We start from the raw sequence: 14,645 nt of genomic DNA on the forward strand, positions 1-14,645 counted from the left end.
GGCCATCCCTGCTCACCAAGTCCACTACCCAGAAACAGTTTTTTTTCAGTCTATTTCTTTCTGTAACTCCCTAAACTACATAGTATGGAAGGTCCTTAAGAGCATTTGATTAAATGGACTTCTTTTGCCTCATGATTAGTGTTGAGCGAACTTGTGTTTTAAGTTCGGCGTCTAAAGTTCGGGTTATCGAAGAATTGCGTTGTGGATTCCGCTACCACGGACCATAACGGAATTTAGAATCCATAACGCGATTCTTCGATAACCCGAACCCGAACTTTAGACGCCGAACTTAAAACACAAGTTCGCTCAACACTACTCATGATTGAATAAGTAACTTCATGCCAAGTCACCATGTATAACCTGGGAACTTCCAGGCCATTGATGTAGGTAGAGGCTTGCAGTGATGACAGAGCATTGATTGCAAACACGTGGAAACCATTAACATTTTTTTTTTTGTGACAATTTAACAAAATTACTTAAATCAGAGCAGATGCAAAGGAAAAGTTTATGCAATTATTTAGAGTATAATGTGCACTATATATCTATATGATTCTAACCAGTTTGTTGTAGTTAAGAAAAACTTGCCAATAATAACAAAGTCAAACAAGGCTGATTTATACCCTACAAAGCCGCATATACAAAACAGATGAACAGATTTGCCTTTTTTCTAAAAGGGTTCTTGAGTGCTGAAGGTAACAATGGATGCCGTGGAACCACAGCAAAATCCATAGCGGATATTCTTCCTCTGTAAGGCTAGGTCTACACGACGAAATTTGACGCGCAACATTTTGTTGCACCAATGTCGTGCGACAAATGTTGCAGTGTAGTTGTGCCCTATCTGTCGCGCGACTTATTGTCGCGCGACAAATGTCGTCGTGTAGACCTAGCCTAAATCTACCTTGTGTGGCCGTAACCCTAAGGCCTCTTTCACACAGGCGTTGCGGGAAAAGGTGCGGGTGCGTTGCGGGAACATGCGCGATTTTTCCGCGCGAGTGCGAAACATTGTACTGCGTTTTGCACTCGCGTGAGAAAAATCGCGCATGTTTGGTACCCAAACCCGAACTTCTTCACAGAAGTTCGAGCTTAGGATCGGTGTTCTGTAGATTGTATTATTTTCCCCATCACATGATCCATCACCATGGTAAAAGATCATGTGATGGATCATGTGATGACCGGAGTGACATCACCACAGGTCCTTTTCCTGCAATCAGCAAAGAAGGAGACAGAAGAAAAGCCGGGCTGCGCGATCAAGTGGACTAAGGTGAGTTTAATAATAATTTTTTTTTTAACCCCTCCAGCGCTATTTTACTATGCATTCTGTATTCAGAATGCTATTATTTTCCCTTATAACCATGTTATAAGGGAAAATAATAATGATCGGGTATCCATCCCGATCGCCTCCTAGCAACCGTGCGTGAAAATCGCACCACATCCGCACTTGCTTGCGGATGCTTGCGATTTTCACGCAACCCCATTCATTTCTATGGGGCCTGCGTTACGTGAAAAACGCACAAAGAGGAGCATGCTGCAATTTTCACGCAACACACAAGTGATGCGTGAAAATCACCGCTCGTGTGCACAGCCCCATAGAAATGAATGGGTCATGATTCAGTGCGGGTGCAATGCGTTCAACTCACGCATCGCATCCGCGCGGAATACTCGCCCGGGTGAAAGGGGCCTAAGGCTACTTGCACACGTTCCAAATTACATGCAGCTTCTCATGTCATGCAGAAAAACTGCAGCATAAGGCTCATGCACACGAACATATTTTCTTTCTGTGTCCATTAAGTTTTTATTGCGGACCGTATGTGGAACCATTTATTTCAATGGGTCCGCAAAAAAATAGAACATGTCTTATTATTGTCTGCATAACGGACAAAGATACGACTGTTCTATTAGGGGTCAGCTGTTCCGCTCCGTAAAATACTTAATGCACACGGACGTCATCCATATTTTTTGCAGATCCGTGTTTTGCGGACCGCAAAATACATATGGTCGTGTGCATGAGCCCTAACACAGTACCAGCAAAGTGTATGAGATTTCACAAATCCCATGTACACTTTACTTTTTTTATTCCATATGGAAATTGACCTGCCATGCAGATTATGAAATCCGCAGCTTGTCAATTCTTTGTGAGGTTCTTTTGGGCGGATTTAACCCTTTTCAATTCAAGGGTGAGATCTGAGACAAAACCTAAAATGCGCACAAAAAAACAGTATATAACACGTGTTGTTTTCGGTGCTGATTTGGTGCAGAAACGCACAGAAATGCGCATGAAAATTGCTACAAGACAGTCCGCATCCGTGTGCAGGTAGCATATGGTGCTGCCAGACGTTCAGGTTTTTTTATGCAGTTTTTGAAGCCAAAACCAGGAGTGAATTAAAAAAACCAGAAGTTATACCTGCTTAATGGGGTTCTCCAGAAAGAATCAGTTTTTAGCAAGTGCCTGCAGTCTGCTTCTCCAAATAAAAGATTTATACTTACATGTTCCAGTTCCCACAATGTTGACTTCTGTCTCAGAATGGGCATGGTCATGTGCTCTGCTGTGGCCAATGACTGGCTTCAGTGGTGATATGGCCACAAGCAGCACGCCAGTCACTAACTGCAGCGGAGTGTGTGAATATGCCCATACTGTGCTAGATGTCAACACTACAGGAACCTGTACATGCAGGCGCGTAGCTATAGGAAAAGCGGCTGCTTTTGGGCCTTACCAAAGAAGGGGCCCACCCAAGAGGAGGACTAAAAGATTTTATTGTCAGGGCCCCCTCAACAGTATTATACAATTACATTATACACAGTCACAGTATATACAATGACATATGGAATAAGTGTAGGAAATGGACAGGGGGACTGTTGTGGCAGATTTTTGTGCAGAAACTTTTGCAACTGATAATTATTTCCATTCATGGGTTTGTAGAGATCCATGCCACCATAACATAATTGATTTATTAAAGAAGACCTGCATCCTCTCCTACTCGCATTCCCCATGTAATAACAGTTCTGGAGTATCTTTTCTTATGACTGTATGTTGTGCCAATCTTCTATTATTCCTGCTAGAGGTTATGAATGAAATTACAGAAGTCTGCAATGATGGTCCAGATGAATGTTACCAATTTGGTGTGTATCACTGAACAGTCTGACAGTGGCCCTCAACTGGTAACACCCATCTGGACCTTCCTTGCAAACTGCTACCAATTTATTTATATTTTCATAACTTCTAGAAAGAATAATAGTAAAACTAGTGGAACAACATAAAGACAAAAGAATATGCTCCAGAATTATTATTATTACATAGGGAATGCAAGTCCTCTTTAATGATATGATTTCTCTAAGACCATTATGGGAGCGTTTTAAACTATAGTATGTACAAAAAATGTAATCTGTGGAAGCTGAGTATGCTGGTCATGTAGCAATTGTCTGTCCACTTATGTCATTATGTTACTGAGGATGAGGCTGTATGTCACAGGAATATAAATTGCTGCAGAAAGATAGCGATACAGATCCAGACAAAACATACAGCTATCCAACTGGTTTTTAGTATAGACAGGAAATTATTATCAGGTCAGTTGCTAAAGATAAAGCCCTTTTCAGATAACAGTATGTAATTGCACAGTCCTATAACACATTTTTGAATATTTCATGTTTAATAATTACCCCGTTTGGAAAAACAATTGTGTTTCTTGCAGCATTATTCCTGGTGTTTGAGCAACACACTATAAGGGCTCTTGCACACAAACGTACTTTCTTTACGTGTCCGTTCCATTTTTTTTTTTTGCTGACCATATGCGAAACCATTCACTTCAATGGGTCCGCAAAAAAAACAGAAGTTAATCCATGCGCATTCCGTTTCTATATGTCTGTATTTCCTTTCCGAAAAAAATAGAATATGTCCTATTATTGTCCGCATTACAGACAAGGATAGTACTGTTCTATGAAGGGCCAGCTGTTCTGTTCTGCTAAATACGAAATGCACACAGATGCCACCCGAATTTTTGGGGATCGATTTTTTTGCAGACTGCAAAATACATACGTTCGTGTGCATGAGCCCCAAGTGGTACTTTTCCTCACTTTTGGTGCATTTTATGGGTCCATCAAAATGCAGCATGCTCAAGATGTGCCTTTTTCATGCATTTTTCATAGGCTTCTCTAAGAGTGGTGTCACACATAGTCTATTTTTAGAAGTTCTTAGGTATTTTGATTTTTGGCGCATTTTTACTGGCCTGCAAAAGTCACTGCAAAGGGTTAACTTTGTGTACATAATTGGACAATTAAAGGTCAACGCTTTGGCTATTTCTGTTAGGTTGCCAGGAGATGGGCCTGGGTCCACCAGTAAAGCCCTACATGTGCAAGCTCCTCAGAGACAACCTTCATCTCTAGTACTTCTACAGCCAAGGAAGCTATTTTATCATCAAAAGTGCTTCAGAGAAAACAGAAGGTTCAGAATCTACAAGGCTGTGCATTGGAGTCATTCAGCAAGCTACTGTGTACGCTTATGGCCAAGAGACTTTGCTGCTGTGAGAGGAAATATTGCTAATGCACAGATCATGAGGATGAGGGACCTTACAGCTTCACTCAAAGACAGTGGCGTACCTACCATATAGGCAGACCACGCAGCTGCTATGGGGCCCATGAGGAAGAGGGGCCCGCAGTGGAGGAGAGGCCCCGCCCCCTAATTGCTCCGGTCTATCTTTCTAAAGCTAAAGGACCTTTGATGATGTCATCACAGGTCCTGTAAGGGAACTGCACAGTGTAAAGTGTAGTTCCCAGGTTAGAACAGTACATCTGCCAGGACCTGTGATGACATCATCTTCAGCATCACAGGTCCTGCAGGATCTAGCAAAGGAACTGCACCAAAAATGGTGTAGTTCCTAGGTTTGAAAGGTACATCTGCCAGGACCTGTGATGACATCATCACAGGTCCTTCAACCCCTAACAGTAAGTATTAGAAGTTCACAATCAGCTCTGCATTGATCCATACAGACTGGAATGGAGTGGTAAGAGGAGGTCCTCCACTTCTTGTCATTTACCCACCCCCCATGCCCTTTTTTTACTGATTTCACACTCATGTATAATACTTCAGACAGGTACAGTGACCATTACCTCATGTACCTCCCACACAGTGACCATAATGCATAACTGACCACATATTTCTATAAACAATGCATCTACAGTATTATACCTTGTATGCCTCACATCTATATATATATATATATATATATATACACACACTGCATATATTAAACAGTATTATACATGCAATATATACAGATATATAATATATATTGCAGTGTACTGATATGTGAGGTACGAGGTATAATATATGCAGTGTGTATAGATACTGTATATTGTATATACAGCAGTGAACTGATATGTTAGGTACGAGGTATAATAGATGAAGTGTGTACAGGTATATTGTATATACAGTATTGGATTGATATGTGAGGTACGAGCTGTAATTTATACCTCACATATCAGTACACTGCTATATTTACTATATACCTGTACACACTGCATCTATTATACCTAGTACCTCACATATCAGTACACTGCTATATATACTATATATCTGTACAGACTGCATCTAATATATCCTGTACTGCACATATCAATACACTGCTGTATATACTATATACCTGTACACACTGCATATATTATACCGCGTACCTCATATAACTGTACACTGCTGTATACACTATACATCTGTACACACTGCATCTATTATACCTCTTTTGTCTGCCAGGCCTGTTTTGTAATCCCAATCCGGCCCTGATGCATAAATTATAAAACGCAGCAGCAAACATAGTTCATGGAAAAAAGAGAGAGGCCTGGAATGGGTAGTGGGAGGGGCTATAAAAGGGGAATGGGGGCCCAATTTAGATTCTTGCTATGGGGCCCAGTGATTTCTATGTACGCCCCTGCTCAAAGATACTTACCCATGCCAAATTTCTTAAGTCTTGGCACCACTGGATAACTTTACAAGATTCATCTGAAAATCAATCTCTCGTTTTGACCTTGTTTGTCAGGCTTGGTCAAGTAGTTTGAGGGGGGTATTTTGTTTGCTTTGTCCCTTTGCTTTCTCACCTCTCCTAATGTGTCAGTTTAGTAATCCTGGTTTGAAACTTCATTTATCATACCTTTTGACAATATTTTGTACTGTTTTACATATCTTTCTTTAAAGGGGTTGTCTCACTTCAGCAAATAGTATTTATCATGTAGAGAAAGTTAATACAAGGCACTTACTAATGTATTGTGATTGTCCATATTGCTTCCTTTGCTGGCTGGATTCATTTTTCCATCACATTATACACTGCTCGTCCAATCCATCAGCAGTGGCTTGCACACTATAGGAAAAAGCGCTGGCCTCTCTGGAGACCGGGACCGTGGGAGCGCACATAGGCTAGTGCTTTTTTTTATAGTGTGCAAGCACGACTACTGCTGATGGATTGCAGGGTGGTCGTAACCATGGAAACAAGAAGTGTATGATGTGATGGAAAAATGAATCCAGCTACCAAAGCAAGCAATATGGACAATCACAATACATTAGTAAGTGCCTTGTATTAACTTTCTCTACATGATAAATGCTATTTGCTGAATTGACAAAACCCCTTTAGGGATACCTGCACACGATGCGGATTCCGTGCGGTTTTTCTGAGAAAAATGCGGAATAATACAGAACCAGCAAAGTAAATGAAAGTTGACAAATCTCATGTACACTTTGCTTTTTTACTTCCATGCGGAAATTGACCTGTTTTGCAGATTTTAAAAACTGCAGCATGTCAATTGTGTGATTTGTTGTTATACCCATGAACTTAAATGAGGTTGTTAACATAAACAAAAAATCTGCAACAAAAATGCATAAAAACAGCACAAAAAAAAAAGATAAATAGTGCAGTTTTATGTGTGTTTTTGCTGCGGATTTCATGCAGATTTTCTGCATACAAATCTGTAACATGTGCAGGTACCCTGCCTTGCCCCGTTGGCTCTATGGTTTTGATTTGTTATTCTTTTGAATCTGATCATTGTTCCCATGGTGCTGTGACGAGTTCTTTAGATTTTTTTTCCTCATGTTTGTTTTTTAATATGAAAATAAAGAATTAAAAAATTTGTGCCACATATAAAACCCTCCTTACTCAGTACACTTCAATTCTTGTAATAATCAACATGACATTTACCCCATGGATGGTCAAACTGTTAAATGTTAACGGGTTGGCATGCAATTGGTAATTTGCCAATAACTAACATTCCTTTGCAATTCATTTTTTCTATCCTACAAATTTTATAGATAATCCTCTGTTGGAAAAAAAAATAAGCCCAGCACTACAGCTTGCAATACAGTATGGTTCTCAGTTATCAGGAATTCTACATGTTACTCGGAGAAGAAAGTTATGCAATAGTTCTATAATTTCCAGCTGCAACTCCTGGAATAATTTCCTTTCCAGATAAAAATATGTTTCAGCACGCAGATGATGTGATGGATGCCAGCCCACATACAGTAACTGAAAAAATATGCACATCTTATCACAGCGTTATGCTGCTAGCTGATTGCATGTAAAAGCAAGCAAACTAACATGCATTCAGTTAACAAGAGTGCTTCAATAACTTCACTACCGCCTATTACTAGTGTTGAGCGAAGCAAAGCATTCGAAGCAGAATTCAGTCCAAAGTTTAGGAAAACTTCGATTTGCAACAAATCCAAATTTCCTTACGCTTCATGGTAACAAATCAGTTTTTCCTAAAATGGTGGGTGCACGTGTTACAAACTGAAAGTAAGAAGGACAGGAATGCTAGTTCACCCATAATGCCCTGCAGCTAGTCAGTCTGCAGATAGACATCCATTGTGATGTCACAGCCCTATAAAACCCTCATTTCACGCAGTCTCTGCCAGTGTCCTGTGAGCTGAGCCTAGGCAGAGACATGACAAGTGCTCATGCGCTAGGGACAGTGCAGGGAGAGTGCAGGAAGACTTATTCTGCGTCAGTTTTATTTAGTCCTACATTTACTTATTCCTACATCAGCCGTAAATGTAATTGAATACCAATAAGATGGAAAGTTTATTATTAGTCCAGTGCCAGTGTGCCAACCAATACCATCCAGTCTGCACCCCTAAGTGGGGGCAGATCTTAATGATGACCATCCTCATCTTTTGCTGGCTTTACTTCCTAGAAAAGTCAGCAAGATGCAGAGAGAGGAGGAGCTGGATGTTCCTGATGACATATTCACATCGATATTAGATGATGTGGAAAAGGCGGAAAAGCAGATGGCAGAAGAAGGGCTCCCACCTGTAGGGCAGGGGAGTGCTAGGGTTGGAGAAGTGGGTATGCCAGAGCTTCTTAATATTCTGCTTTTACTGTCAAATAACCTGCAGGACATTGCAGCAAGAGCAGCAATAATATGCATATTGCACTGCCCACCTAACAGCCAAACCTCCATACCAGCAACAGCCCCTGTTTAAAGGTGCCACACGGTGCCAATGACTTTACAGTGCGGTCTTCATTATTAAATGAAAGGCAGTTGCCTAATTGGCCACGCTGTTCTTCACCGCAGCATGATTGCAACCCTCTCGCAGCACAGCAGCTCCATGTGGCTGTACCATAAGGTAGAGCGGCCTGGGTATACCTGATTTATTGGGGTTCGAGGCAAATTAATTCATAATGACTTAAATTTATTGACTAACTTTGACAAAGTTGCCAAATCAAATTTTTCAAAACTTCGCTCATCTCTAGTTCTAACTAGGGATGAACGAATCAACTTGAAGTTGATTCGCATAAAACTTCATTTCAATACTGTACGGAGCGAGCACTCCATACAGTATTAGAATGTATTGGCTTCGATGAGCCGAAGTTATTACTTCGCGAAGTCTCGCGAGACTTTGCATAATAACTTCAGAAATTGATTTATACTGTAAAAAAAAAATCCCGAACTCAGGTTCGGTTCCAAAGTACCACTTGGAACTGAACCTGAGTTCGGGAAATGTTTTTTTTACAGTATAAATCAATTTCTGAACTTATTATGCGAAGTCTCGCGAAACTTCACAAAGTAATAACTTCGGCTCATCGGAGCCAATACATTCTAATACTGTATGGAGTGCTTGCTCCGTACAGTATTGAAACTGAGTTTTATGCGAATCGACTTCACATGTTTCATCCGAAGTAGATTCGCTCATACCTAGTTCTAACCCATTAAAAGAGAATCTGTGAAAATTCTGATTTCATGAACACAGCCATAATTCTTTAATAGAAAAAAGTGAAAGATGTAGTAAAACATTTGTGTTTCAACCTACTGTAACATTGTACTCTGACCAGGCTTTATTTTCATTGATTTGCAAATATATAACTATCTGTTTATGCATCTAACGTTAAAGGGAAAATGTCATCAGACAATGACCTATTGTTTAAAACTATTTTTCATGTTAACCATATTTGTAAATAATTTTGGGTGATGTTATTACTAATTTCCCGTGTCACTATCTATATTTTAAAAAGAATACAAAAATACACTTTTCACACTGGTCACTAAGCCTTTTAATAGGCGCCACTTTTTGGTTTCACTTTTCAGCAGTCATCTCATTATCACCACAGGCAGGATTACAATGACAGACACCATATATATATATATATATATATATATATATATATATAAAGTTACAGGATCCACTATTCACAATAGGTGATAGTCAAAGATTTACTCCTTCCATGTTCAATGACCTCTGCACAGGTGACAGAGCATGCACAGAAAACTCTCCCATAGAAGTCTAGACTATTATGTATATAACCCATGGTGGCTGCTGTAAAGCACATCTCTAAATTCTGTTAAGAACAGCTCAGGCAACATGGTAGCCCCATGATAATTTTCAGGAAATCTAGTAAAAAATCTACAAGCAGAAAATAAAAACAAATTAGAAAAAAGGATATGTGGCACTATCTGGTTTTGATTGGTAGTAACAATTATAAGTGACACACACAGTTGTTACTTAGGCCTAGCTAATTAAACTAAATAAGCCTTTACAATACATGATCCCCATTATGTGAAAAGGGTTGTCCAAGTTAAAGAATTTCACATTTTGTCCCATGCCAGTTAATGGTATAAATAAATAATCATCCTATACTCTCCTGTTCTATGTGACATAACTCCATTCCTCCTATTGCTGTTTTCTACTAGGTCGCACCAGTGATGCAGAGCTACATAACACTTGGCTGCTGCCGCCAATCACTGGCCTCAACAGACACATGCCATATACCATCATTGATTGGCTGCAGCGATGACAAGCCGTATCCATCTACATCACTGTTTCTGCTAATAAGAGTGCCTTATTGGCAAAATGTAAAACATTGCCTAAAAGTATTTCATAACTTAGAGACAAGTGCCATTTTTCTGTATGCAAATCTAGATGTCTAGTGTATGACAACGATTCCCGTTTAATGGGCCATTCCTCCATTGCACATTATACTACCATCATTTTCAATTGGTTTTGCCCTTTGCTCCTATTTCTTACCTATCTTACCTTGCCAATGTCCTATCCTATTAAAACACAGTTTTGCTTACTTTTTCATAAAAAAGTATAAAAATGATATAACATGTTAAGCTTAGCAGCCTACCATATGACTTGATTATTTGTCTTACCAAAACATAGCAATAAGACATATTAAGGAATGATGTAGCTTGAATCAATCTTTATTAAATAACAAATCTTCACTCCACCTCTGCTGTTGAAAAATTTTCTCGGGTTCATTGCTTGACACATAATTGCCAGTTAAATGCACACGCTGAACCTCCACCCTCAACCAGCTCACTAAGCCGTAGCCTCTCACTTCCTCTGTACTGTGCATGTCACGGAGAGTTGAAACTCCACAGCATACAATATATGAAATCCAGCACTGCACCAAGTCCAAAAAAAAAAGAATTCTTCATTGATGGAAGAGTACAAAGCAGTTAAAATCTCTTACGCATTTCAGGCTACACTAAACTCTTTTCAAACCATTTGAAAAAGGGCTAGTGTATTCTGAAACGTGTAAGCCATTTTTACTGCTTTCTACTCCTCTATCAATACAGAATCCAGTTTTTATGACTTTGAGCAGTGCTGGATTTCGTATATATTGTATAATTGCCTGTCACATATCTATCATTGATAAACTCTTACCATTTATGGCAATTTTTTGTTAGTAAATCATATATTATTCAAAATTGATCATGTGATATATCATTTCTGTTGGGGATGAAATACAGTTTACTGGGTTTAAAATTCCAGAAAAATACCATAGGCATCTGTGCAATTCCAAAAAGTTACTTTACAGACTCTGTTCTGGAGATCACAGCTATAGAGAAATGGATCTCCTCTCTGGAGGCACTGTAAGATAAATTTGGTGGTTGAAAAGGTGTTGAAGTATTAAGGGGGGGGGGGAATCAAAATTTTCAGACAATAATGATAAATTATGACTGTTTGTTTCTAAGAACAGCCAGAAGAATTTAGAAAACAGTTATGCATGTACTGTAAGTGCAGAAATCCTAGTAACATGTCTGTGGTAGCAAGTAATTGCTATGTGGATAAAATAACAACTCTAGAGAATATTTTCTGTATTGTGATGTTCCTTTGTATTCATCCTGAAAATGTATTCAATGATTGACAACTGCAACTGTAACAATTGATAACTGTGTTAAAGGGGTGCTCCTCTATTTACTCTAACACTGTCCAATCAGTGCTAATCCAAGTACAGACAAGGGGAGTTGTAACAAATAGAGATGAGTCAATTTCTAAAAAATTCAATTCGGTTGGTTCGCCGAATTTTCCGAAAAGATTTGATTCGATCCAAATGTATTCATGGAAAATTGCGTTAAAAAACATCTATTTCCTGGCTGCAGAGAGCCTTTATAGTGGTGTAGAACACTGTGCCTTGCAGTAACATGGATAGGGAGTCTGCTGTGGTAGTGAAACAATACTGTGAGTCAGTATGACAAGCATATGAAGCGTTGCTTTTACAATCACTGCACACTTCACTTATTTGGGCAGTTACGGTGCCAAAACTGAATAAATAAATCAAGTATGAACTCAGCCTTACAGGCCGAAGTTAGTGTCAAGAATAAGTGCACTCCTTTTACACTGTTGTCAGCTGATTCCACATAGATGTCTACAGAACCTGTTCTATTACACGCTTATACAAGTAGAGCCCCCCGAAAGAGTGGAGAGGGTGTCAGCAGTAAGTTTGTGTTGACATCACTGATTATTTTACCAATCCTCAGTCAGAACAATAACGCCCAAAAAACAGATCCTGTCTCAGGAGCATCTGCCTTCACTCGGTCAGCATTTTGTCAGTAATCCATGAGTATTGCTAAAGCCCAAAAAAACAGGAGTGGATCCAAAACAGAGATGACAGGTAAATAGAATATTTGCATGTCTTCTGTGTTTTGCACCTACTCGTGCTTTTGGCTACCAAATCACAAGCCAATTCTGATTGAACCATACAGGCCTTACAGCTACTACATAGACAGGATCCATTGTGCGTCTCATTTTTCCTTCCTTCTGACAGATCAGAAGAAGGGTCAAATAAATGATGATGTCAACCAGGCCAAAAAGGCAAAATAGTGGCCCAGTCATGAAGTGGGGAGGTTGGGAACAGCATGATAAGTCCACAGAGTGGCCCAATGACATAGTGGTGAGGTGGCAGCAGCATGAGGAGACCACAGAGTGGCCCAGTGACATAGTGGTGATCTGGCAGCAGCATGAGGAGACCACATAGTGGTGATGTTGCAGCAGCATGAGGAGACCACAGAGTCGTGAAGTGGCAGCAGCATGAGAAGACCACAGTGGCCCAGAGACATAGTGTTGAGGTGACAGCAGCATGAGGAGACCACAGAGTGGTGAGGTGGTAGCAGCATGAGGAGACCACAGAGTGGCCCAGAGACATAGTGGTGAGGTGGCAGCAGCATGAAGAGACCACAGAGTGGCCCAGTGACATAGTGGTGAGGTGGCAGCAGCATGAGGAGACGACAGAGTGGTCCAGTGACAGAGTGGGTAGGTGGGGGGCAATACCCGTACCAGCTGAAGATGGTGGCTGACAGTAGGAGAACCTGGCAGCAGGTGTGGCATCAGGTGGGTAGCAGCATCAGAATAGTAGCTGAAGCAGGTAGCCCAAAGAAACAGGTCTCTTTTGTCAGTGTTGTGTGGCACCATGGATGATCCAGTCTGATGCATAAGGCATTGGTGTTTAAAAATCCGGGCTGATCCACGCCTGATTCATTTTCACAAAGGTCAGTTTCTCTACATTTTGGGTGGACAGGCGAGTTCTCCTTTGGGTAACTATGGTCCCCGCCGCACTAAACACCCGCTCTGATGCCACACTGCTTGCCGGGCAGGAAAGCTTGTCCAGGGCAAACTCAGCCAGTTGCGGCCAGAAATCGAGTTTGGCTGCCCAGAAGTCGATATGGGGTGGCAGGGTGCACTTCAAGTATGCCACAACCTGCTGGTTAAGGTTCTGCTCTATGTCTAGCTGCTGCTGCTGGTGAGTAGTTTCTTCAGTAGGCGGGTGAAGAAAACTGCTCATCAATGACTCTAGACTTAAAATGCTGCTGAAGGAGGTGGTACTGCTCCTGCCCCCCACCCCACCCCCAGCATCCATGGCAGTGGAATGCGAGCGTAGAGGGCCCTCCCGGTCAGAACTGCAAGAGGATGTGCGATGGCGCACATAGGCATAGACCAAATTACTACATAGGGTGTCTCCATAGTAGTTCAGTTTGTCCTCCCTCTCAGCGGGTGTGAAAAAGGCCCCCATTTTGGACCGGTAGCGAGGGTCTAACATGGTGGAGAGCCAGAAGTAATCCCTCTGGCAAATGGTGACAATTCAGCTGTCACTGCGCAAGCAAGTGAGCATGCATTGGGCCAATTGCGCAAGTGACTCGGAGGGACTCCCTGCCTCCATCTCCACTGCATACTGCCACATTGTGTATGGGTCTTCATCATCGCCCTGTAGTTACTCTGGCTGCTCCTGCTCCTTCTCTCCAGTCACTTGTGTAGAAAAACCACCCATTTCTCCACACATTACTTATGCTCGAATGTCCTCCTCCTCCTCCTCTAGTTAATCCCCCACAGGCTTATGTGGCCATAAGATGTAGTCGCCACATCTCCTGTCCCCTGGCTAGCCATATTTACTAGCATTTGTTCCAGGACATGAATAAGTGGAATGATGTTGTTTATCCCATAGTCCTGGCGACTGACAAATAAAGTGGCCTCCTCAAAGGGCCCGAGCCATAGGCAGGTGTCACTCATGAGCTGCCACTGGCTGACATCGAAGTTACATAGGGGAGTACCTCTACCCGCCGGTATCATCAAGAAATCATTTATGGCCTTTCTCTGTTCATATAGTCGGTTCAACATATGGAGGGTGGAATTCCAACGGGTGGAAACATTGGATATCAGCCTATGTTGGGGGATGCCGTTCTGCCGCTACAGCTCAAGGAGGGTGTGCTTTGTGGTGTACGAGTGGTTGAAGTGCATGCAAAGATTTCTGGCCATTTTCAGGATGTCTTGCAGATGGGAAAAATACTTCAGGAACCGCTTTACAACCAGATTGAACACGTGTGATATGCAGGGCGCATGGCTCAGCCCTCCTTGATGCAGCGCTGACACCATGTTCCTCCCGTTGTCAGTCACCATG

Source organism: Bufo bufo, chromosome 5 (genome assembly GCF_905171765.1).
Source record: "Bufo bufo chromosome 5, aBufBuf1.1, whole genome shotgun sequence".
In the NCBI taxonomy this organism is placed as follows: domain Eukaryota; kingdom Metazoa; phylum Chordata; class Amphibia; order Anura; family Bufonidae; genus Bufo; species Bufo bufo.